This window comes from Podarcis tiliguerta, assembly GCF_965153285.1.
Source record: "Podarcis tiliguerta genome assembly, chromosome: 1".
In the NCBI taxonomy this organism is placed as follows: Eukaryota; Metazoa; Chordata; class Lepidosauria; order Squamata; family Lacertidae; genus Podarcis; species Podarcis tiliguerta.
The window spans coordinates 29,277,126-29,303,005 of NC_139534.1; positions in this window are offsets into that span (position 1 = coordinate 29,277,126).

A 25,880-nucleotide genomic window follows, 5' to 3' on the forward strand; every position below is an offset into this window, starting at 1 on the left:
AACTTTCAGTCCTTCATACTCAGATGGCTTTGAGGGGTTCCCATCTTTAATTTAATTGATTCTACTAAAATTCTCCAAAAGATATTGAGACCTTTCATTTTTATGTTATAAAACAAGTCATCATTGTATTATGCCCAGGAGACTAACAAGTAAATAACAGTGCAATACCACAAAAACATTTATTTAGGACTCAATGGAAGTTCTGAGCAGAAGTAGATAGGCTTGCACAGTAAAAGTATTTATCTGGAATTCACTTTTTAGCCTCACAAAATTGAGACACTGAGCCCTGTTTTTATTGAAATCATTTCTCCTTGTATAGCTTTAGTTTGAAGTATAATCCCCCCTGAAGCCCCCTCCACTTTACATGCATTCAGGAAACCTACAGATACAACCGGCCCTTTGAGGGTGACCAAACTGCTGATGCGGCCCCCGATGAATTTGAGTTTGACACCCCTGCCATAGATGGTAATGTGGAGCCTTTCAGACGTTGTGGACTGCAGTTCCCTTCAGTCCCAGCAAGCATAGTCAGTGGCCAGGAATTATGGGAGTTTTAGTCCAGCAATGTCAGAAAGGCGCCAGGTTGGGTATCCCTACTGTATCATGTGAGAGTCAAAACTTAAAAACAAAAGCCTATTGCCTGTCTCCAGCATATGTTGACTTCAAAGTAAGTCCCATTTATTTCAAAGCAAGTGATATCAAAGCAAGTATGCAGAGGGTAGCAGTTCTTCTGTGATTTGTTTTTCTCTTCAGAATGCCAAAGAGGATGGGGGGGGGAGAGTAAATGTGGCAGGAGGGGATCTAAAATGCAGGATATAGCCTAAAGTAATATATTCAGGTTCATTTAATACAGAAGCAAAAGCTGGCAGTGAAACACAAAGAAAACCGAAACACAGGAAATTTTGTCTGAAACACTGTAAATGTTTCTAATCAGCCTCCAAACTCAAGCCAAATGTTAACCATTTATGGGAACAGCTTCCATATCATAAATTGGAATCAGGCACTGACTCCAGCAGCATTTAGCGAATGTCTAAAGCAAAGAGTTTCGGCGGAGTGGGGGCTTCTCCCTCCTCTTTTGCCTAGTGGAACTGTACTGCAAAAATAATAATAATTAGATTAGTTTGTGGAGCACTTTCCCATTTATGACATGTGGTTACCTCCATCACGCTGACAAGGCAATTCAATAATAATAATAAAAACCCTGCAAGGCAGCTTCCTTATACCACAAAGATCTGTTGAGGGAATTTAGAGCACATTTCTGTTGCGTTTTAATAGGATTTAACTGGTGGAAACACGGTAGAGAAGCCAAGACGAAATGGCAAGAGCTGTCCTTGGAGAACCATCGGCAAATGAGCTGGAGACTGTTGACAGTCCATGGAATACGAATTGCCAACCCCTCAGGAAGAAACATTTTGCCAAGTTACGAACAACTACGCTTCCCATTACAAATACATTCTCTTTATTCGCATTTTGGAAAAGTCGCATCTGATTTAATATGTTAACGGAGAAGGCATGCTTCCCTATACAGTGCTCCCTCTGGTTACGTACTTAATTCCTTCCGGAGGTCCGTTCTTAACCTGAAACTGTTCTTAACCTGAAGCACCACTTTAGCTAATGGGGCCTCCTGCTGCTGCTGCACAATTTCTGTTCTCATCCTGAAGCAAAGTTCTTAACCCAAGGTACTATTTCTGGGTTAGCGGAGTCTGTAACCTGAAGCATATGTAACCTGAGGTACCACTGTAGTTTGGTCTTAGCCTCAAGTCTAGTCCCAGCCTCAGGATTCCCCCCAGGCTCCAGACCTTCTCTCTCCAGGTGACATCCCTAACCAGTTCCAATCTGCGTCCACCTCAAGTGCTGTTACCTGGCTGGAATGTGTTAATGCCTCTTGCTTGGGAGTTGTAGTTCAACAACAGCTGTAGGCCCAAAGAGTTCTCCACACATGTACTAGGCCAGAGTCTCCCAAACTTGGGTCTCCAGCTGTTTTTTGGGACTACAGCGCCTATCATCCCTAGCTAGCAGGACCAGTGGTCAGGGATGATGGGGATTGTAGTCCAAAAACAGATGTAGACCCAAGTTTGGGAGACTCTGGCCTAGTACATGTGTGGAGAACCCTTTGGGCCTACAGCTGTTGTTGAACTACAACTCCCAAGCAAGAGCCACTAGGCCATCTCAATTACATAGCTTCAAAACAAGCAAGAACATAACAAAGGCTATTGCAGAACATTAATATTGAGGCTGAGTTTTGCTCTAATTTAGTAGGCCAGATGGCTTCTACAAACATCAGAAGCCTCCTGCTGCTTTTTGGACCAGTGTACAGACCAATATAATGTTGCATGCCACCCCAATCTCCGAGTAGGGCAAGATTCCAGGCGCTTACCCAAGGTTTGGCTCCCTTCAGAATGAGGCACAGTGGAGACGCTGGTGTCTTTATGATATATGGTTTATTTTACACCTATATACAACCTAAGCCTACGATGGAGGGGCTCACAGCATTAACACCCCAAGAGGGTCTTCTCCCATAGCCACAGCCTTGGATCCCAACAAAAATTGGGCATAGCATGTGTCTCTTGGCCGCTTCTAGCTTGCACACACAACTCCCAACTCTGGCCTTTGTCTTTCTCACCACCAGTGAATTGAATGACTGAGGGGGGTGCACCCATTTGCTAGCTGGCACAGAGGCATTTCGTTCATTACCTTAATGGCCCATACTTAAGAGGACCTCATTACCTCACCAGGCAGGAAGCTAGCCTGGCCATTCCAGGAATGGAATCCACACTGGATCCAGGACTTTGAAAGGGCTCAGACATGCAGCCTACCCTTGCCCCACTCCTAACAATGTTATATTTAGGGCTGTAAAGTAGACATCACTTGCCTTCCAGCCTTTTACAGTTGCGGCTCACTAAAATGCACCACACCATTATATGAAAGCTTGTAAAATGACTATAACCGCTTAGAGCACATTTTTAAAACAACCACCATGGTTGGAACGTTTTAGTGCAGAGCAGATGTGGGGAACCCAACCTCCCCCCCCCCCCGGGACCCTGGATTCTTAATCTAGCCATACGTACCCTTCCCACTATTTCACATGCTGCTTCTCTGTTCCATAGAAACATAGCCATGTTTGATTTGTGTGTGCAGGGCGTGTAAATGTTTGGACTAGTCCACTGCCAATATGCAGACCCCAGCCACATTCCCCCTAGGCAGGCATGGCCAAACTTGGCCCTCCAGATGTTTTGGGACTACAATTCCCATCATCCTTGACCACTGGTCCTGTTAGCTAGGGTTTGGCCATGCCTGCCCCAGCGCCTTTGGTCTTCAGGCAGCCTAATATGAGAAATGTGGCCACAGGCCTTACTGAAGCATGCTCAAGGTGAGTGACAAAATGTATTTAAAGTATATTTTCCTCCACCTCTAAATTGGTAGCCCACTACTATTAATAATGTGGATTCTGGAGGGGGGGGTGTGCTGATATAGGATCTATCCACTGTTGACTGGAACGAGTGAAAAAATAGTATTTCCCCCCTTCCCCCCAAAACTGACACACTGAACAAAACCACGCACCCAAACTTCAACACCAGCCTCTACCTAATCTTCAGCTCCAGGGGACAGAATAGCACGTACACATGAAGCCAGCAGACGAGTCCTGCAAGGGCCCAGCAGCGGTAACCATGGCTACAAACTCACATATAGACATTGGAGCGGTTGTGGCACAGGCCCCAGGCTCCTTAGAATGATGTACATCAAAGAGTCAGCCAAAGCTCCCTCTTCTCTTCTCTTTCCCACTTCCCTGGCAGACTACCAGCACCAGAGAGAACTTCACATAGAACATTAAATGCTGCTTCCAAGCTCCAGCGAATGGAGGTGTCTAGAAGGACTCAGAGGCCAGGAGGAAAGGGATACACAGACATTCATAAACACACACACACACCCTTTCACAAAACATTAGGGCAACATAAAAACATTTGAACACAAAACAATCAATCATATCTACATTAAAACCAGCATTTTATTATTATTTTTAAAAAAGAGCAACATTAAAACATCACATCCATGCAAAAAGGCCACAGATAGTTAAAAGCCTGAGGCCTCATGAAAAAGGCTTAGTTTCAGTAGTCTTGACATGAGGACTAGGGTCTTTGCACCAGCCTTTGCATTTAAGCCCACGGGCGTGCCTCTACAATTTGCCGTTCCTTTCTTTAAAACCACGTGACTGGAACTATTTGTACACATTTGTATGTATTTATAAGACAGCCACAGGCATGCTGAAAAGCAGGAACTGCCTCAGCATACCAGAGTCCTTTTTTTGCGGGCAGCTGTGAAGAATAAAAAAAGAAAGCAACCCCTTTTCTTCCCATGTTACAATCTCCACCCATGCTGCTATTTTAGACACAGGTGTACCCAACCTGGGAGAGACAACCCGAAAATACTCATATCTGGTGTTGTCTGCCAACCCACCCCCTCTTATTTGCTGTATTAATATATTACATTTCTAAAAGGTTTTTTTTTAATTAGCTCTTAGTAGAGATTTGAAGGATTAACCCTGTTTGAAACTAACCTACTTAGTCTGTGAGAAATGTCCCAAAAAAATGTAATTAATATGGATTAACTAGGCATAATAACTAAATACTTTTAACAGAAAGGGAGAGAGACAAAAAAACATAGATAATTTTGTATTTGTAATATTATTTTAATGCTGCAGAATGATTTGAGACCAAGGAAAGTACACAGAAAGAGCAATTCAGAGCCTAAGAAGGTAAGAACTGCCTTGCTAGATTACGGTCTCATCCACTCCTTACATTTAAAGAACATGGCCTCATCCCATAACCATGGGAACTGTAATTTGTTATGGGTCCTAGGAGTTGTGAGGGGTAAGCCAGAGCCAGTATCACATACCCTTCCAACATTCCTCAGGTGAAAATAAGGACATTTCTCACTCCCCCCCCCCTCAACTGACCCTCCTCAACTGACCCTCCTCAACTCCCCCCCCCCCATAAATGCATGTGTGGATGTGACCTAGAACAAAGTCACATCCAATCCAGAGATGAATCTCCTGCATCAGTTAGCCAGGCGTCATGGAAAGGATGCTCCTAGCAAAGGCATGATGGTCCTCGGCTTTCCATTTTGCTTGTTTATTACCAACATCCTGCAATGATTTTCTTTGCCTGCTGGGGTATCATCTTAAGGAAAATGGGGGCCGCCAGCTTTCCTGTTGCATTTCAAACCACATGAACGTAGAGGAGCGGGTGGCTGAAACCGGGAATACAGTTTAGGAGAATGGAGGGAAGAAAGAGCCAGAATTAGGGTGGCGAAAGAGAACAGGGCTCCTGCACCTTTAATAGTCCAGTAAAAGAGGGATTTCCAGCAGGTGTTGCTTGATTAAAGGTGCAGCAGTGCCTTTTGCATATTATCTCCTGGGTTTGGGAATTCTGGTACTGGGTATAAGGATTTCACCAAAAGGACTTGCAGGTAACATTTGCCTTTAGCCTCTGAGGGGACAAGTTGAAACAAACTTTGCAACTAAAACCTTTTCCTTTTGTGGTCGTAGAGGAGTCGTGATGCTGTTGCCGCTGCTGCTGCTGATGCTTCGGGTGTGTTCAAACGCTGCATTGACTGTAATCAGCTTCAGGGAGACCTAATTAGTTAATTTAAAGGGGCATGTTTGCAGATTATATGGTGCTGGATGAAAAGCAGACTGTCTAGTTTCTGGCCTTTCTTTTTCTTTTTCTTTTTGCTCATCACACACCATTTCACTCAAAACTATAATTTCCCCTGACAAACTGGCAAATGGCTTCAGTCATAATGAGCTGAAGCTTACAGGCTGGGTGAGATTAGGGAAATGTAGAAATGGCTTCAGCAAGGGCGTGGGGCACCTGAAATAGTCAGCAAATGACAGATTAGAAACATTTTCATTGTTGTGCATTATATCACTATGGGTTAGTGGGGGAACAGGGATCACCCCAGATCCCTGGGTGCCAGATTTCCCCTTCTTAAGTTCAGGGGTCCTGGGGTTTAATCAGAGCTGAAAGGCTGAGCATCTAGAAGGCTCTTCATAAAGATATGGATGCTTAAATTTATGTTCCTCTTCTCCTCTGCCATGAAACCCAAGGCAGCATACATGCGGTTCCCATGTGGTCATTGACCCAGGCACTGACCACCAGCCCAAATCTGCTTAGTGTCAGCAAAATGGTGCTTTCAGACTACACCCTGGTAAATGGTGTGCAGTCATAATCCTGACCTGCTTTAAGATGCTCCTGATCTTTCTGCATCACTACCTGTAGACATCGTTCTTCGTGTTCTTCTTTGTCCAGCAATGCCTTTCTGTATCTTGGAGTGCTCCTTTTAATGACTTCCCGCACAGATGCACTTCCTCTTCCCAAGGTTATCTGGACTTCCTGCCAGGGGCTTCCCAGAAACATCTGTCTGTCCATTGTTTTGGAACAGGATGGTGTGTTTTACTCTCGGACTGATCCAGCAAGGTTGTCTTCTTAAGACCTGCACTTTGGGGTAGTGTAAGCACTGCGTCTGTTACTGGGGGAAGACTGTAGCTCAGTGGGAGAGAGTTCTTGTGTGTATGTATGGAAATTCCCAGGTTCATCCTGCAACATCTCTATGTAGGACTGGGAGTGTTCCTTGCCTGGAACCCTGGGGAACCGCTGCTAAACAGTGTATACAAAAACGTGCTAAACAGACCAATGGTTCTGTGTAAGTTCCTATGAGAAATTGAGTAACCTTGGAGCATAAAATGGAGAATAGGACAAGGAGAGGTAGGGGCTTCCTTCCCTTGCATAAATGTATGAGAGATTTGGAAACAGCCTTTGGCTTTTGGGAACTGTAGCTTACCCCTCACAGTTACTAGGATGCTTTGGGGAAAGCTAGGTGCTTTAAATATACACTTCACTCCTCCTCAAGCCTGTTGTCTTTGTCCATGGAGTTTTCTTGGCAGGGATACTGGAGTGGCTTGCCGGTTCCTGCTCCAGGTGGATCACGTTTGGTCAAAACTCTCCACTATGACCTGTCCATCTTGGGTGCCCTGCTCAGCATAGTTCATAGCTTCTCTGAGTTATTCAAGCCCCTTCGCCACAGCAAGGCAGTGGTCCATGAAGGGGATCTTGAAGCTACCAGCATGAGTTTGACCAAACTGCAGAAGGCAGTGGAAGACAGGAGTGCCTGGCGTGCTCTGGTACATGGGGTCACGAAGAGTCGGACATGACTAAAAGACTAAATAACAACCTCCTCAAGCTCTTTAGCTCAGGGGGGCACAGCAGCTAAGCCAAGCCTTGGTTTAGAGCAGTGTTTCCCAAACATGGCCCGCCAGCTGTTTTTGGACTACAATTCCCATCATCCCTGACCACTGGCCTGCTAGCTAGGGATGATGGGAGTTGTAGTCCAACAACAGCTGGAGACCCAAGTTTAGACACTGGTTTAGAGTGTCATCCAAACCTGGGATCATGGTTAAGGTCTCTCTCCTCCTTCAGCATGATCTGTAGTCAAAGCTTTCCATATGGTTACAGCTCATAGTTAGGGAAATACCCTAATCAGGATTCTGAATTCAGATAATATGCCAAGCCAAACCTTGGCTTACTTGTTATGCACTGAGATGCAAAACAGCCACAAACTCCTCTCCAGGAGCCAACATATTCACAAACCATACTTGGGTTTTCATGAGATGCGAACAAGGTCAATTCTGAACAACTAGAAAAAATCCTATCATGTGTCACATTGGAGCAACTTTTTGAAATAAGGAGACCCAATGTGGAGTGCTTTAATCCTAACAACAGGTCATATAGAAAAGTTGTAATAATCACACTTGCACTATTGTTATCATTACTGTTAAATTCTTCTAAAGAAGCTTGCATTCGTTAGTATATGAGTGGTTCTGCAGCGTGTAAGGACATGCGCAAAACATGTTGCCAGATCTTTGTAACTTTCTGCAGCGAACAGTGGTCTTCACCCTGGAAGACACTGTCTGCAGCTTTCTCAATTATCACCCATTGAAACCATTTCATTTAACAAACATTCTTAGTAACTCTGGGTTAGATCATCAAAATGCCTGTGCTGGATAGACTCCCGGGTTCAGAGCGTTTGTCTAATTTACTCACCACAATCAGAGTGATGTCAAATAATAATTATTGCGCCTTGGCAGGGTGATGTAATGGCCCTGTAAATACATACTGGAGCAAACTTTTCCAAGTTAATTGGAGATTTCTGCCAGGGCCATTGTAACTAAAAACATAGTGGTCAATGCCACGGGACACTTGACAATGTTATTTAACGGTGGTTTCCCGTCACTTGTGATCTCATCTGTCCCGAGGAACCACAATCCACCCAGCTGCCAATGTGGTTCTGATCATTTGGATTCAGGTGCTACAAGCTGTTGAAGTTTTAGTTTTTATCTCTCTCCCACCCCCCACGCACACACATGCATGCGACTCTAATTTAGACAAGACAGGATTAAGGAGACATCAGTTTCTAGTCAGCCAAGGAAGCGTTCAATGTATCAAGGCATAACTGGCCATATGTTGTTCCATCAGCAAACTGTATCGTGGGCCCATTTCTCAAAGAGGCTAGGGATAAGCTCTGGGATAAGCGGATTCCAGAGCTTATGAATTCAAATAAACTTTGACGCTGGGCAGCTTTTAAAAGAGGAGGCAGAGGTGAGAGAGGGTGTGTGAAAATTGCATTGTGGGGGGAAAAGGAGAAGAATGAAGTAGCCCAGTAGGCTGTTTTTGTTTGATCTCATTAACCCTCTCTGGCCCATCTAGGGATTAAGGCAGCCATAGCCAACATGGTGCCCTCTGGAAGTTTAGATCACGTCAGTCCCATCCATCACGACCAACTGTCAAGGACGATGGGAGTTGTAGTCTGGTAACATCTAGAGGGCAACAAGAAGGTGGAGCAGACTGGGAGGCGGAAGTGGTGACAGGGTTTAGTGAGCAGGAAGAGGCTGTGGCAGAGAGCAGTTCAGACTCTGGAGTCTGAAGGGGAGGGTGGCCAAGAGGCAGAGCGAAGATAGGCTTCCTGAAGAATCCAGGGAACCCGCCCCCCTCCTGCTGCAATCAGATCTCCCCGTCCCCTGGTCTCCTAGAACTTGCAGATAAATGAAAAAGGCAGAGCAGGTGGGGGTTGGGCACAGGCACAGCCTGAGACTGCACAAGAAAGAGCCCGGAGAGGAGGATTCCTAGTGGGCACTTGGAAGGTGGGGGCCTTCAGTCCTCTCAACTGCTTCATCGGGGCATGAAAGAGTTGTTGAGACCACTAGCCCAGGAACTGTGGTTGGTTTCCTTGAATAAAGAGTTGGATTTCCCTAACTTTGGTTGATTTATTGTTGCTGACCTGTGCCTGACTCCAGCCCTGACACCGCAGCTCCCTTGACCAAAGCAGGCAGCTGCAGCCGCGGCTATGCATGTGGAAGGGGCATTGATAATCATCAGAAGAGGGAGGGAGGGAGATGGGTTCTGCCCATGGCTTCCCCCACCTGCAGCTCCTCTGATTATTGTTCAAGGCACCCCAGTTGAGAACCACTGCCCTAAAGAATCTGTAAAATAACTTTTGAAGCAGTTACAAGAGAGACGTGAAAACCAGGTTTTGACTGTGGTAGTAACTTACTAATTGTTAAGGAATTATATTGGATAAAATATGCTTACCTGAGATTTCCCTTAAAAGCAATACATTAGTGAGGAATATGTTTCAGAGATGCAGCGTCTTAGTGGTTTTGGTATGTTATAATTAGGCCTTGAGGGGCTGTATATTTAATTTCTGTAATAGCTTGGTATTGAATTGATGAAACATCGAGCTAAATCTGTAAATGCGGCAAATGTCGACTGTCTTGGATGGACAGGTAGAAGTGGTGACACTTTTAACTTTGAATCACCTTGTGAAATTAGCAGCAGCTCTGGCTATTGGGACAGAAACTAACCACCAGGTGGCACTCTGTACTTAAACACAGAGCAAATGGGTTGCTACCAACAATTTGGTATCCATGCTTAAAAACAGACTTTTCGGTTTGCAAGGCTGCCATCTACCACATTGGGCCATTGCCACATAGATATCACAACTGTCGTCAAACAAATCCAATATAAATGTAATGAGTGTGTGTGTGTGTGTGTATCTGCTTAAAATTCACCCAATATTGTATATAAAACACCACCAAGTAAGCAAAGAAATTTGTTTCCAGAAAGAAGTGCGTAAGGTTACAGCCTGACTTGGGTTGTGTATAGACATGTAGAGGGTTGGGGTGCATGTCTCGCCTCTGGTCCCAAGGCAGAGAGAATTAGCTGCACTTCTTATTCTTGTGGTTCTGGCAGCAGCCTGTGTTTATGCCCTTGGGTTGCATCTGTGTGCTCAGTTCTGTTGAAATGACCAAGATGATTTCTTTTTCCTGGTTTAATGTATTCCAGAGCCAGAGTGCCTTAGACAGGCTTGGTGGGGGCGGTTTAGCTTCTGTTAAGTGTTGAATGTCCTGGGTCAGATTTTTTAAACATATTTTTTTAGCTTTATTTTGTGGGAGGGGTGCTGCAGAGTGGTGTGTTGTCCAGCATGTGCCTCTGGGCAAATTAAGATGGCGGGTGAATGAGTGCAACCCATACTGTGCTTTGTGCTGCCCAAATATCAGCAAAGTTTCCTGAAAGCAAAAAGTAAGTTTGCAATGGCAGCGGGGCAGAGAGATCTGGCACCCGGCACAAAAGTTCCAGGTAGTAACGAGACAACTGAAAATGTGATGTTCGCCCAAGCTTTCACCCACATCTAATTCTTAGGATTTGAATTTATTATCAGTCAAAAGCTTCTTGCTCCTGTTTATGCATTAGTTTCATTGTAATGTTCCAACAATTTGTTTCAATACTCTTCTGTTGTTTCTAATAAACAGCTGCAATCTGCTTTGGGGACCAGTTTGCTGTGGAAGTGAGATACAAATACCGTATTTCACTGGTCACCACCACGTAATAGTCACAACACCCCTTTTTGGGGCCCTAAAATCGGTCCCAGAGCATCCCCTACATAATAATCGCAGAGGTAATTCTGAGGTGAGCTGGGGGTCAGCCTGGGGGCTCCTGGCGGCTCCTGAGGAAGTGAGGGCTCATTGGCTTGCCAGCCCAAGCGGACGTACAGTAGCTGGAGAAGGCAAGGCAAAGCCAGGCCCATTGCGCCACCTTGGGCTGCACAAAGTCGAGAGGCAAGGAGGCGGTGTGGATGCGGGGCTCCTGCTTTAAACAGGCACCATTGGCTTTCACTTGGACCCAGTCAAGAAGCAGAGGTAGCTGGAGGAGGCAAGGTGAGGCTGCTAATGTTGCTCCTGTTGTTGCTGCTTCTGCTCACCTTGGGCTCTCGCTCTGGTACCCAGCCAAGAAGGGGAAGCAGCAGGTGAACCACCTCGGCCACCCGTCTGCAACCCCTTCCTCCACCTCCGCCCCGTAATTTACCGCATAATAGTCACACACCCCTTTTTGGGAAAGGAAAAATGGGCACAAACTGTGTGACCATTAAGCGGTCAAGTACGGTATCTCATGGAATCATAGAATTGTAGAGCTGGAAGAGATCACCCGAAGGTCACCCAGTCCGAGTCTCAGCTAAAGCACCCATGACAGATGGTCATCCAATCTCTACTTAAAAAACTCTCCAATGAAGGAGAGACCACAACCTCCCAAGGCAGTCTTCTCCCCTTAATCTAGAACAGGCTTCCTCAACCTCGGCCCTCTAGATGTTTTGAGACTACAATTCCCATCATCCCTGACCACTGGTCCTGCTAGCTAGGGATCATGGGAGTTGTAGGCCAAAAACATCTGGAGGGCCGAGGTTGAGGAAGCATGATCTAGAAGGTAAATTGATACTGGACATTGTGTTCCCCTTAGTAAATGAACACTTCAAGCTCCCTTCCATCCAAGCAGCTATTTTGTTTTTGCAATAAGCATGTGTGTTTTTTTATGTCTGGAAAAAACAGTTGTTTCCTAATTTTCTTTGCAAGTATGGGTGAGATCTGTTGACCTCTGCACATTGTGAGCAGCTACCAAGAGTCCTTTTCCCTTCAAAAACAGGGCAGTTGCTCAAAATAAAACTATTACAGCATTAGACTTTAAAAACAACTTGTCCTTATCTCACCCTTGCGCTTACAACACTGCTATCAGAGAGCTTGATGTAGCGCAGTGCAGGATGACCAGCACAATAGAAGAATGTCAGTCGCCAATGGGTAGGCCACACACACACATACAAAGGGGCCTGATTGTCAGGATTATTTTATTTTTATTTGCACTCCTCCCTTTCAAATAAAAATTACCCATGGTGGCTTCCACAAGATTCATCAAAAGGAATAGATACAGGAATGTAAGCTAAAGCAGGCTGAGAGAGACTTGTTCTGACATCCTTTACCTTTTCTGACAGAAGTGTCTTTCTGGGAGTTTTTCTCCACCTCAGGCAACAGTCCACAAACTTCACAAATAGTGTTTCCATGGGGGAAACGGTTGCTTTTATGTTGGTTGACAGCAGGGCTGCTGCTTCTTTTTTCAGCTGGAACTCACCAGAACTCGGTTCTGGAACTTCTCCGGTGGGCGCCTGAGGTGTTCATGGTGAGTTCCAACTCCTCTTTTTCTAGAAAAATAGCACTGGTTGACAGTACATGCAGCCTGAGCTGTGAACCAAGGAGGAATAGGGCTAGCCCAATTTTGCTGCCCTCCCTTCCCAGATCAAAGCACATTGTACCCACGGCTGGCCAAGTTATTTTAACACCTGAGGCAGTATATCTTGCAAATTCCTCTTCCTTTCTGTGGCAGTCAAAATTATTAATAATAATAATAATAATAATAATAATAAATTAAGCAGCAATTTTTGGCTGTTTAGGACATCCTAAATCAGCTACCTGAGGCAACTGCTTTACTCTGTCTAATGGTAGGGCCTGCCCTAAGGGTAATACCTTTCAGTTTGTCTGATAGCCAGTAAGTAAGAGCTGGAATTTCTGGGGAGGCACATTACGGTCTTCTGTCAAAAAGTCATCTACCTTCAGCATGCAACAATCTCACCCTCTGATTTTACAAGTTCTGATATTGCTTTTAAATTCTATCGTCATTGTGTATGGCATGTTTGTGTTTTAGTATTGTTCTTCGCCACCACTGTGGAAAGGCAGAATATAATGACGTAGAAATAAGCCAGTAAATCTTGCCAGCTGCCTTTTGAAAAAGTTTACCAAAGTTCTCCGGTACATCGGATTTGAGCATGTCAGAGGGAAGGGAGGGGAAGAGGCGAAACGTAAGAGTCAACCATCTGTTACATTCTTGTGCATATAATAATCAGGCATATCATGGGAGTGGCACATTTCTGCATTCCGCCTAGAGAATGCCTCACAGCTTCCCTACTGCAGATACATTTCTGGAATCTATCCTTTCAGAGCTGTTGCTAAATTGCTTGAACAACAGTCTTCCCTTCAGTTGCCTCACAAAAAGTTATTGATGGCTTCTCGGTTGGGAAACTGAACGTCGTAAATGTTTGGAGGCAATTCCTTAAGATCATTCTCTTTGATATCATTCAGGGGACCTGCTAATTATTCACTCTTCCCAAAAAGAAAGAGCATTTTTAATGCTGCTGTTAGGCAGCGAGACCCTGGAAAGGGTGTCCAGGGTGGGGGTGGGGAGGAGAAATTTCATCCCATTCGTATTTTTAAGGGAGCTTACCTAATTTGCTCCCCCCAAAACAAGATGCAAAATGAAACACAGCCCTCTGCTGAAATTTGCATTTATCCAAATTTTGCAATTCTTCAGCCAAGCAATGGGTACAAAATCACACATATTATGCATATAGAGTACAGGGCCGGGGCTTGGCAGCCACAGTCTCCTCCTCCTCACCCACCCTCCAGAAGCCACTACAAGCTGCCCAAGGGAGGAGGCCAGCAGTGGCAGCCATGGAGAGGTCACAGGATGTTCCTTTGCAGCAACTGCAGTTGCATTCACCGTCGCTCAGGACAGGCGCCGGCTCATCCTCCACCCTGAGCTTAGCAACAGCATCACTGGCAGGAGAAATGGGACATTCCATTTTCAAAACAGAAGATGGGATGACTTTTGTAATTCTGGGACTGTCCCTGGAAAATTGGGGCACTTGAAGTGTATGCAATATATGTGTATGGGGGGGAACCTAAATTGCATACGGTCACCACTCATTCTAACTGGAGCGTGCGTTTATGAAAATCTAGCTCAGGGGTCCCCAAACTAAGGCCTGCGGGCCAGATAAGGCCCAAGGGACTTGTTTATCTGGCCCGTGGCGACCCCCGCTGCCCGCTCTTACCAGCACTGCGCTGCGCAGCTGCCCACTTCCAGGTCGGAGGAGCACCAGAAACATCTTGTGTGCATGTGCATACGTTATTTGCGCATGCGCAAGCATTATTTCCGGTGCACATCCGGGTTGGAGGAGGCCCCTAGCACAAGCTATTTCCGGTGCTCCTCCAATCCGGAAGTGTGCCGGAAATAGTGTGTGCGCATGCGTATGGGCACATGCTCCCCCCCCCCGGCCCGCTGATCAATTGTCGCTGGAGACACCAGCCCAAGGCGCAGTAAGTTTGCTGACCTCTGGTCTAGCTCCTTGGACACAGAACACCTTTCACTTAGCATGTTATAACTGAGGGGTTTTTCTTTCTATCTTTGGAATGCAACTTCCCCACCAACACCACGTGAAAAGATAGGAGTTTTACCACATCCTGTAGAACTGCCGTTTTAATGATGCTCTGGTCTTCATATATCTCCACAGATAAGTGGCTGTGTTATCTCTAATGTCGTCGCTTAATGGAAGTGGTTTCAAACAGTTAATTCGGACAAAGGGAGTTGGGGAGATGGATGGAAATAGCTCTGGGTTGTTTTCTGTAACTTCATTTGAAAGGAGTTATAGCTGCTTGGTGTGATTTAGGATATGGCTGTTTTAAGCATCTGGCTCCTGCTTGGGGCTTCAAGTCTAGGAAGAAGCAGTAGCTGGTCTGATTCATCATATCTTCTGTTTCTCCCATGTTTGACGCTGGCTGTGAGTCAGGCTTTCTAAGAAGTGCCTCTCAGACAGATGATCATAGCATCTATTACTGCCTTATGGGAGATGTCTGGTATTCTGATGCCATGCCTGGGTAGAGTTAGCTTTGTCTGCCCCAGGCACCTGAAACATAGAAGGATCGGTGCAGATGCAGAGCTGTTTATAAATCCACATACACAGCATTAAACGAAAGCAATTGGGGGTGCAGAAAGAAAGAAAGAAAGAAAGAAAGAAAGAAAGAAAGAAAGAAAGGAAGGAAGGAAGGAAGGAAGGAAGGAAGGAAGGAAAGAAAGGCACTGGGTGTGGAATGAACCGCAGACCCTCCAGGTGTCCCTCTTTTCCAGGGACAGTCCCGGATTTACAGAAGCCCTCCTGATTTCTGATTTGATCCTGCTTTTCCTTAGGATGTCCCTGTTTTCATATGAGAAATGTTAGAGTTATCCAACCCCTGAGGGAGGCCCCATTAGCTAAAGTGGTACCTCAAGTTAAGAACAGTTTCAGGTTAAGAATGGACCTCCAGAACGAATTAAGTTCTTAACCCGAGGTACCACTGTATTGCTTTTTAAAATATGTTGGAAGCTGCCCAGAGTGGCTGGGGCAACCCAGTCAGATGCGTGGAGTATAAATAGTAAATTTATTGTTATTATTATCATGGAATAGGATGTCCCTATTTTCACTGGAGAAATGTTGGAGGGTATGGGGCTGCACTGTTAAGAATCTTTCACCAGTGCTGAACTGAATTAGTAATTGTTGTTGTTGTTTAGTCGTTTAGTCATGTCCGACTCTTCGTGACCCCATGGACCAGAGCATGCCAGGCACTCCTATCTTCCACTGCCTCCCACAGTTTGGTCAAACTCATGCTGGTAGCTTCAAGAACACTATCCAACCACCTCGTCCTCTGTCGTCCCCTTCTCCTTGTGCCCTCCATTTTTCCCAACATCAGGGTCTTTTCCAGGGAGTCTTCTCTTCTCATGAGGTGGCCAAAGTATTGGAGCCTCAGCTTCACGATCTGTCCTTCCAGTGAGCACTCAGGGATGATTTCCTTAAGAATGGAGAGGTTTGATCTTCTTGCAGTCTATGGGACTCTCAAGCGTCTCCAAAAACACCATAATTCAAAAGCATCAATTCTTCGGCGATCAGCCTTCTTTATGGTCCAGCTCTCACTTCCATACATCATCACTAGAATTAATAGAATAAATAATTACAACAGGCTTAATTTATGACCCACTATGTTGAACACAGGGATGCGGGTGGCACTATGGGTTAAACCACAGAGCCTAGGGCTTGCTGATCAGAAGGTCGGGGGTTCGAATCCCCACGCTGGGGTGAGCTCCCGTTGTTCGGTCCCAGCTCTTGCCCACCTAGCAGTTCAAAAGTACGTCAAGTGCAAGTAGATAAATAGGTACTGCTCTGGCGGGAAGGTAAACGGAGTTTCCGTGCACTGCTCTGGTTTGCCAGAAGCAGCTTAATCATGCTGGCCACATGACCCGGAAGCTGTACGCCGGCTCCCTCAGCCAATAAAGCGAGATGAGCACCACAACCCCAGAGTCGGCCACGACTGGACCTAATGGTCAGGGGTCCCTTTACTTTTACCTATGTTGAACACAGTCCACCAACCAACAATCCCCCAGGCACTAAAGCTAAGAGGCTCCTTTTCAGTCTTTAGTGGGCTGCCATAGATGGCTGATGGACTGCTTTTCACCTGTCAAATGACAAGTCATGCAGGCCTTGGTCAGAATGGAAAACCAGTTGCCAAAGCAGCAATGAATCCCAAATGAATCTGACTCTCAACTTTGGTGTGATGAATTCAGGAAAAAGATGCAGTGTAAATTCTCAATATCTTTGTATAACAGCTAAGATTAAGCACCTGATGCATGAGTCCACTTTTTTTATTTTGTTGATGTGTATGTGTGTATATATTTCAGCATCTCAATTTAATACAAATTGAATTAGTGCACATTTTCTAATTGAGGATAAATAACTGAATTCACTAGCAGCAAGAACAATGTAGACTTTGTTTCTAGAGAGAGCAAACCGTACGATTAGCATATGAATACTTTTTTTTTTACTCCACAATAAACAGAGCAAAAAGTAGGATTTATTTATCATGTTCCTCCCCCCCCCCCAAATAATTTATGACAATAATTTATGTTGCTTCTTAACACTTTTACATAATAGGAGGATATTTTATTATGCTGTTAATGTCATAATTTGGATAGCTACTAACAAGTGACAATTTGGATGTCAAGGTGGGTGCCTGGGGCTGCGGTTTACTGGCACAACCTGTTGCTGAATAAATGGAAATCAGAAGATCTATAAGTAATGCTCTTTCACTTTTGCAAACTTTGTCAACAATATAGGCATTTGAATTAGGCTCGCAAATACGAACAAGCTAGACGGGACTGAAGCACCCTAATCCAGCAATTTGTTATGGAAATGGTGCCTTCGGGGGGAAGGAAGGTTGGAAATTAAACATTTTTTAAAAAAATTGTTTAAATTATTATTTTTAAAAGGTTGTGCGTGATTTATAGAAATTGCAATTGATAGCTCAGGCAGTACAGCATGAGATTCTTAATCTTGGGGTCATGGCTTTGAGCCCCACCTGGGGCAAAAGGTTCCTGCATTGCAGGCGGCTGGACTAGATGACTTTTGGGTCCCTTCCAACTCTAGAATTCTACAACATTTCAACAGTATATAGTGGATTTTCTTCAGTGGAGTTTCTTCAACCCTTCATACTAGGGTTGCTTTCAGACAGCATGCTTATTGAACATTTATCCTGATCCAATGGCACAAAGTTTGCAGAGACGTTAGACAACACTGGCCATTCATTGAGCATTTGTTCTGATTTATTTGCAGAGGGGTTAGACCTGTGCCTTTTTTCTATAAAAAAGGGTGTTGGTACGCTTGTGCTCCTCATGGAGAGGGACTAATGTGCTCCAGCCAGCCCCGGGGTGTGGTCACAGCAGCAGCCAACCCCGGAGGGGCTTTCCTCATGCCATGGCTCCCCATGAGGCTGAGCGTCTTCACGTGGGACAGGGGGAGGAAGGTGCCAGTGAGTACCGCCAGAAAAAAAGCACTGGGTAAGACAATGTTGCGTCAAGAGAATGTCATGCGCATTTTGCAGTGCATTCTCCCATCACTTTCCTTAACACCGAAAGTCTGACTTTTGAGGGAGAAGCAGGTTTGTTGTATAAGAGCACCAAATCCATTTTAATTCTGCAACCTGAATTTCCCAGTTTGTGACCTCCGAAAATAGTAATAATCTGGAAGCACCCTAGTACTGGTACTTTTCCTGTGGAATTGGTATCTTCTATACATTACGGTGGTACCTCAGGTTGTGAATGGGAACCGTTCCAGAGCCCCGTTCGCAACCTGAACGGAACGCAACCCGCGTCTGCATACGCACGGGTCGCGATTCACCGCTTCTGCACATGTGTGTGATGTCATTTTGCGCGTCTGCACATGTGCGAGTGGCAAAACCTGGAAGTAACCCTTCCCAGTACTTCCAGGTCACCGCGGGACGCAACCTGAAAACACGCAACCTGAAGCGGACGTAACAAGAGGTATGACTGTATCTTATTTTAGAGAATCCAAACAACATCTTTTTGAAACTGGATAAGACTTATTTCTGAGTAGACATGTTTAGACAATTCACTTTGACTTGCAAGCAAGAAGTTTTTGATAACACAGGAAGAGACTTTTGAGGAATGGGGCCTCTCAGCCACGTGGAGGACAATGCTGGATAATTTTATCCTACTCTAGCTGTTCTGGTGTGGAAGCAACCATGTTTTCCCTTTCAGAGTCATTTAGTGGTGCGAGGCATTGTTTTTGCACAATTACCTGGAATACGAAAGATTAATTGAAATAGTGTATCTGAGAACAGAGGAGTTAATCTCCACTATACCAACTAGTGTGGTTCAGTGGTTAGAGTGGGGAGACCCGAGTTCAAATCCTCACGCCACCACAAAAGCTTAATTGGACAACCTGGGACTGGTTACTATTTCTCAGCCTAATTTACCTTGCATAATTGTTGTGAAGGGCATAAAGGCAGGGACAGTGTACCCTGCCCTGAGAAACTTTAGGGATGGATAATAATTACTAGTCTTGGTATAGCTCAGCAGAACGAGTGAGTTTTGTGGAGCAATTTACATGCGGCAGAAGCTGTTCCAGGGATAGGGTGTGACATCTGAGTAGGAATAATGACAGTGGGGGAAAGGGAGCAAAGCTTATGTGTAATAACAATCATTGCCTAATAGACATGGGCATTGTATAGTCCAGTGGGAACCCACTGGTTGTTTTTTCTCAGACATTTTGATTTGAAATCAGCAATTTATGTCCAAATTTGAAAATAATGGAGGAGAGTTTATGTGGGTATTTGTGTTTGGGTTCATGGCAGTTACCCACAATGGTGAATTCAGTATAGCTCTGTTTACAGAACTGAGGTCACAAAGGATTACAGTAGTACCTCTAGTTACAAACTTAATTAGTTCCGTAGGGCCGTTCTTAACCTGAAATTGTTCTTAACCTGAGGTGTGCTTTCGCTAATGGGGCCTCTTGCTGCCGCTGCGCTGCCAGCACATGATTTCTGTTCTCATCCAGAGGCAAAGTTCTCAACTTGAGGTAACTCTTCAAGGTTAGTGGAGTTTGTAACCTGAGGCATTTGTAACTCGAGGTACCACTGCATCTGTCATATAGGACATGGCTGCCTTTGACATACATGTGGTTGCGACAAACTGCTATCCTTATTTTACTTCTGAAGCACATACAAAACATTTACAGGAACAATTATCTTCGTAGTTGGTTACTCCAGGGCATAGCCTTTCCTGATTTGCAAATCACTCACCACTTTTTTTACAACTTACAGCAAAGGCCTTTCTCTAATATCTCAGCAACTGTTTTTTCAACTTACACTTAAGCCTACAGGTAATCTGCAATGGTAGCAATTATAATTTAATGGTTAACAAAAGCCCCATTAATCATAATGGAATTCATTGCACTGATCCTGACCATGTCTCAACAAGATAACAGGCAAAACATATAAACGTCTCCAATGTTTCTGAGTCGATTTGTTCACTGTTGACTTCTTAGGAAGAAGGAATAACAAAAAGAAAGACATTACTAAGCATGTTTACTTAAAGCAGCTGCACATGCTACCCTGCCACTAGGAAGCTGCCAAAATTTTACTATCGTGGGAACTTCAAACCACCACCACCGCTGAAACCTTTACAAATCTTTACATTTTAGAATGCCTTCATCATGTTGTAAGTAGTCAAGCCACTAGTTCTATACTCTTAGGGATTGAAGACAGCACCAGGGTGACTCAGAGTGTGATAAAGTTGATCAGCATGATAAGGTTGATTAATTTTTACAGGGGTGTGTGTGTGTGTAACTCAGCACAGAGATGCTGGGAAAACTGAGTGCAGTCAGACATGCACTCTGGACTTTAAGAAAGATGATTTCAAAAAGTATAAGGAACTACTAGGTGAGATCCCATGGTCAGAAATACTCAAAGAGAAGGGAGTTCATGATGGATGGGAGTTTCTTAAAGGCCACAATCACAAACAGTTCCAACAAGAATGAAAATTTGTTGGCATCCGTCCATCTCAGGAGACAATGGAGGAATGCGCATTTGAAGGCATCTAAAGAAACTGGTGCGGCTGCATAAGGAGCTTTCAGATGAGCTGACATGTTTAAGAAATGGAAAAAGAAGGAAATCATGAAGGAACAATATAAAGGAGTAGCTAGGCAGAGAGAAGGTCAGGTGGGCTAATGTTCAGAATGAATACAGGCTTGCAAGAGAAGTTTAAAATAATAATAAAAAGGGGTTTTCGGGAGGCTATGTTCAAAGATGAGGAAGAACAAGGAATTTGTAGGTCATCTTTGTGAAGAAGACAGAGCAATGCTATCGGGTGACAGAGAGAAGTCAGAACTGTTCAACACCTAGTTTGCCTCTGTCTTCTCCCAAAAGGAAAACAGTGCCCAACCTGTTGATAATAGAATAAATAATACAAAGAGGGAGCTGCAGCTCAAGATAGGAAAAGAAGTGGTAAGGGAACACATAGCTACTTTAAATGAATCCAGATCTCCAGGGCTGGGTAAACTGCATCCAAGGGTACTAAAGGAACTTGCAGATGTCATCTCAGAGGCTCCGTCTATATTTTTTTTAGAAATCTTGGGGAACAGGTGAGGTCCCTGTGGAATGGTGGCAGCCAAAAGTTGCCATTTCTTCAGAGTGGGGGGCGGGGGAGGATCCAGGTAACTACCCACTGGTCAACATGTCTTTGATACCAGGAAAGGTCCTAGAATAGGACCTAAGTGCCTGGGAGCAATTAGAAAAGGATGCTTTGTTTACTAAGAGTTTGCATGGGTTTCTCAAAAACAAGTCATGACATACTAATCTTACTTCTTACTTTTTATGGAGTTACAAGCTTAGTGGACCGAGGAAATGTCATGGATGTAGCATATCTTGGTTTCAGGAAGGCTTTCAATGACATTCTTGTGGAGAAACTTGTAAAATGCAGGGTAGACTATGGTAGAATCTACATGCATATTAAAAAACATTTTGAGAAATACATTGAATTTTGCATAGCTCAGTCTCGCCATCTAGTGTCACAGTTGTATATTGCACTTTACAACACATCTGGAATGTTTTATTTGCAGCTGTATAGCTGAGTCCTATGCTACAGTTTACGTGGATTTGTGGCTGGTTGACGGACCGAACCCAGAGTGCTCACCAGGGGTTCTTTCTCATCCTAGAAAAATGTGGGAAGTGGGGTGCTACAGGGTTTTATCCCTGTCTTCCTGTAGAAGTAGTTCTCTCTATGCTTTGAGCTGTTTTGCAGTGGTTTGTCGCATGGAGAAGCCTCACTAGTGAAATGGAATATATAGATATATAACTCCAAAGTGAGGTGAGCAAAAGGAAGAGCTCACCACACAGGTTAGCTGCTGCCATGGGGAGCAATTTGGGAGTCCTTGTTCCTGCTTATTCTCTTTCATCGCTCTTTCCTTTGCAAAGTGCATCTTGAGTAAGAGTACATGAAGTAATAAGGAGGAGCGTCCCACCACCACAAAGTACTTTTGAGGCTTAATTAAATGGGTAGATTGCAAATGGGTGAATGATTAAAATGAAGAAACAACTATTGGCTCATAGCAATACTTCATGTGGCGTGTACCTGCCCTTACTTGTTCCCTGAGAGAGATACTTGGAGGCTAACATGATGGAACACACTGATTGAACAGAATGCTACAAAAACTATCTGAAAATAATAATAACAATAATGCAAAGCTATTTGGGAGAGGAAGATCCTAGAAGATCTCGTTTCATTGTCCTGTGTTTCATCATTGCGCTGCAACAGCAAAATTGTAATGCTGTCTATCTGTACTTTATTAATAGAAGAAGGCACCTCTATTTTCCACCTAATTAGCTGAGTGAGTCATAATATGAATCTAACAAGGAAAACACCCTTCGCTTTTATAATCCACACCCAGCTTGCACAATACTATTCCAAAGTCCATTGTACTAAATTTTAAAACATAGAATGTGTTTTAAAGACAACGTTGCAAATGATGCGTGCAAACACATGCAGACAGGCAGACAGACAGACACACACACACAAACTGTTCATCTTTAAGAGACTGTGGGACTTACGGCTGGGTTTGCTAGAAAAGACAAACATGGCAACTCTTCTGGGGTTTGATTAATACATGATTAGTATAAATTGTAACAAGCTGTCCCTGGTACCTGCAAGTTATGCTAACATAGGATAGAATTTGATAAACCTTAAGCGTTCTGCACCACTCACCACAGTGAAATTTGAAGGTGGCAATGAGCACATTAACTCAATCAAGTGGGCCAAGATACAAGCTGTGGGTAAGTACTTTGGGTAAATGATTGACCACATCACCGTTGAGAGTGCTGCAGAAGATAGCACAACTATTAGGTTATGCCTGGTGTTATGCTGAAGCCTGACTTCTTTTGTCAAAAACAACTTCCAGATCATTTTTTTAAAATTTGAGAGGAAACTTGCCACTTTATCCCTCTTCTCTCCACACACTGGTCCTCTAACATTTTTTCAGTGAAACTGAACATCCACCTGCTGTTCCTAAACAACGCAGCACCTTAACTGCCCCAACATCCAGTTCCAAAAATTAAGCCCCATCCACAACATCTGGGATGCAGTTATCATTTAGGAATGGTGGCTTTTTGACTGGAAGGAAATGAAAAATTCACAGTACTTTGGGATAAGCGGCATGAACAACTCCAGAGCTGCAGTCCTTAAAAAGTAATATGACAACACAAGTTTGTGGACAGGGGAGCTCTTTATCAAATGACTTGTGTAGATTTATTGTGCACACATTTCTGGGATGAACCCAGCTGAAGTGTCCTGTCTGTTTGTAATAACAACTCTGGAAAGACAGGAAATCCCACCCCATCTCTGCTAAATGTATGGAGTAGTTTCTGCTGCCTCCACAGCTCCTGCTCATCCTTCAATACAGTTGTTGCCTCACATTTCAACATGGCTTCCTGTTCTCCTGCTCAAAGCTTAGGCCACAAATGGGTAATGCTGTGGCCCTCCAGATCATGCTCAATTCCAACTCCCATCAGCCCCAGTCAACATGGCAAGTGATGGTGGGAATTGTAGTCCAGCAATATCTGGAGGCTCTCCTTAATAGAAGGCAGTTCTCTTTCTGACCTGTTTGTATACATGGGACAAACCAGCCAAAGTGAAGAGCACAGACCCATAACATCTCAGACCTGCCAAGTGTCCCTATTTTCCAGAGATGTCACTGATTTAGAGAAGCTGTCCCGGTTTCTTATTTGATCCCAGAATGTCTCACTTTTCCTTAGGATGTCCCTATTTTCATTGGAGAATTGCTGGAGGGTATGGTAAGATGTCCCTATTTTCATTAGAGAAATGTTGGTGGGTATGGAGTTATCTGACCTCCCGAGCCACCTGAAGGCAATCCTATATACGGGTTTTTTATGTTTAATGATTTACTATGTTTTTATATATGTTGGAAGCTGCCCAGAGTGGCTGGGGCAACCCAGTAACATGTATGGGGTATGGATAGTAAAATTATCATTATGGAATGGGACGTCCCTATTTTCATCGGAGAGATGTTGGAGGGTATGACACCTGCAATGAATGAACTCTGGGCAGAGGTACAGAATTCAACTCCTTTCTTTTCCTGAATGTGCTAGTTAGTTACCCAAAGAAGACACAGAACACCTTCTGCACAATCTGATCAGTAAATGGCTCAATAGATGGTGGCATATTCAACCCTGAAATAGCCTGTAGCAGAACCCTAGCATAGTGCTATGGGAAGCAAGCCATCCCTTTGGAAACATGAACAAGAGAGGGGGCCTCTGTTCTCTACAAATCCTGTGACTTTTTGCCATTGGAAAGATCGTGGGATGAACTTTTATAACACCAGAGATGTTAGAAATTCCCTTCAAACATTTGCTTTAAATTAATATGAATTTGGAATAAAACACTTGCCACCATACTCTAAACTGCAAAATGTATTTTTAAAATACGTACCTCTTTTCATCCGAAAAGAACTATGCAACACATTTGGCTTCTACTCAAGAAGTGGCAACTGAATGACCAAATAATGTTGTATGTGGAGATGCCTTCAGGGGATAGCTGAAATCTTGTCCCTGTATTTCAGGCCACATATGATTATTCCTCAGGAGCATGGATTACATATCAGATTATTATGGGGCATAAAAATGAACTGATTGCAACAAATGCTCTGAAATTCACAGTTTTTTTGGGTGGGCAATGTAATCCTGAGATCAAAACAAACACTGAGGAGGCAATACAGGCATCGAAGAAAGTGATGTATTATCAGAAGAAGCAATTTCGTAGAATCAAGTGACAGGCTAAAGAGGACCTATTTAGAGCTGAAAATAACTGAACGTTTTCTAACAGGCACAAGTATGTGTACACATGCACACTGCACACACAGAAAGACAAATGCAAAGGATTTCAGGAGTAATTTCATGGGAAATTACTTTCACTCTGCACTTGAAATCTGCCACAGCAGCACAAAGGGTGTGACAATTCAACTGTTCATTGTCAGCAGCCTATAAACATTTCCCCCGGTGATGCTCAAGGTATTAAAAAAACCCAAAAAAACCAGATGCCCTATGCCTATTGAACATAAAATTTTAAATGACTTGAATGGGCACTCGGTTTAGGATTCACTATTTTTTTTCTTGCTACCCTGCATTAAAGAATTGGTCATATGCACCCCCACAAACAACATGAAAAAGCACAAAACCATTTTACAGAAGTTGAATTAATAGAATATTAGTGGAATAAAAGTTGATTTAATAGAAATGATCTGTGCCTGCAGTCCGAAAGTGCAAGTGGATGGGGCTTGGGAAAACAAGCACACAAAAGACTTTTCACTTGCTTATAGCTGACACAGTTGTACTCTCCTGGTTGCAGCTGTGGCTGATGTGTGTTTTGCATTTCCTCACAGCTGGGAATATGGGCACTGCTCCATTAACATGTGATAAAGGAATAATGCCAATGTGTCCCATGCTTCAGGGAACTGTAGCTTAGAGAGCAGCGCAAGTTCACTCACAGTAATGGAAATTTCCCATTGGTCCCTCCTCTGTCTTTATTTTGCCCTGAGAAAGAGGAGCCCAAACAGGCACAGGTAGTATAATTCCACTCCTTTTGATTTCAATAAAGCCAGTGTTCATCAATATAGCCACCGATCAGGTCCAGGACTGTTCACCTTACATGGACTTAACAGAGACTGTTTTCTTTTTAGGAGCTCAGGCAACAGAGCACCAATGGAAATCCAGCCGATTCTCTAGCAGTTTTTGTCTTGGGCTGGGAACTAGGACAGCTTAGCAGGGTGTTTTCAGAAACAAC